Source organism: Aptenodytes forsteri, unplaced genomic scaffold (assembly GCF_000699145.1).
Source record: "Aptenodytes forsteri isolate BGI_AS27 unplaced genomic scaffold, ASM69914v1 Scaffold563, whole genome shotgun sequence".
Classification (NCBI taxonomy): domain Eukaryota; kingdom Metazoa; phylum Chordata; class Aves; order Sphenisciformes; family Spheniscidae; genus Aptenodytes; species Aptenodytes forsteri.
Genome location: NW_008795318.1, coordinates 709597 through 710873, shown reverse-complemented (window position 1 = coordinate 710873; position 1277 = coordinate 709597).

The following is a 1277-nucleotide window of genomic DNA, read 5'->3' as shown; positions in this document are numbered from 1 at the left end:
TCTTTGACCCGGGTGTGTCCCTGCCCCGAGGTGGCGATGGGCATCCCGGCCCCGGTGACCCAGCTGCAGGAATAGGGCTTTTGGGGCTCTCGGCTTGGTGGGCAGTGGGACTCCCTGGGGGGGGCACGGCCGAGCTCTGCCCTCTGAAAGCCTGTCCTGCCCTTCTCCGGGCAAGGGGGGCTCCTGCCAGCCGCAGCAGCGGTGCCCACCATGATACAGGGCGGGGGAAGCAAGACTCCATCCAGCCCATCGCAGCATCCCAAGGGCACCGGGGAGGGGGGCAGCTTGTGTGCCCTGGAGCTGAGCCAGCCCAGGGCCCCACATCCACCCCACAGCCCCCTGCACTGCAGACGCCCCCGCGCCCCTGCCAGATATTGGGGTAGGAACCCTCCTCCCTGAGTGCCCCCCTCTTCCCCAGCCCAGCTCAGCTGAGGGTCGCACCAGGGAAGCACCCTCCTCTTCCCAGCGGCACAGGGGAGGCACAGGGCCGATGAACCTTTTACCTGAAAAATTTAATACGCAGCCCCAGGCTGAGCCCAGCGCCGATGGTGCCAGGCCCGAGACCTCCCGCTGCCTCGCTGAGCCGGGTCCCAAAGCGGTCCTGTGCGCTGCCACCTTCCCTAAACCGCTTTTATTCCTTCACCTTTATCCTCTTCACTCTGACTCCTTTCACGGGCTGATACTGGAGGGAAATTTTTGTGTATGAGGGAGGAAATCAGTTGCCAGCTTGATCTGGAGTGAGGTGGAGGCAGAACTGGGTGGTGTTCCCAGCTGCCCTCCAGCCTGGGCTGGGCAGGGGTGTCCCAGGGAAGGATTTGACCCCCAAAGTGGATTGGCAGGAGGCAGAGCATTTCCAGCCCCCAGCCCTGGCCGTCCTGGCCCAAGGGGTGTTTGCTGTGCCATCCCTGCAGAGGGTGGCCACGGCTCGCTGTGTTCACCCAGCCCAGGGGCAGTGGGGCTGCGTGGGTTTGCTTTGCAGGCTCCAGCGTCCCGGGAGGGTGGGCTTGCGGGGATGGACCTTGTTGCTGGAGTCCTGCTCACTGCCATTTTTAGGCAGGGGATAGATGCAGTCAGCATCAGGTTAATTATTGCCGGGCAGGAAAGGACTGCTGCCGGGGAGCAGGGAGGAGAGGACAGCCTCGAGGCATCGGGTAAGGCTGTGCTTACAGAGACCGGCATCGGCGCTGGCTGCTGCCTGCCTGGGTTCAGCGGTGCCGGAGCAGCCAGGGAGCCCAGGCTGAGCCTGTTTGCTTAGCAGGAGGGGAAAAGGCACCGTG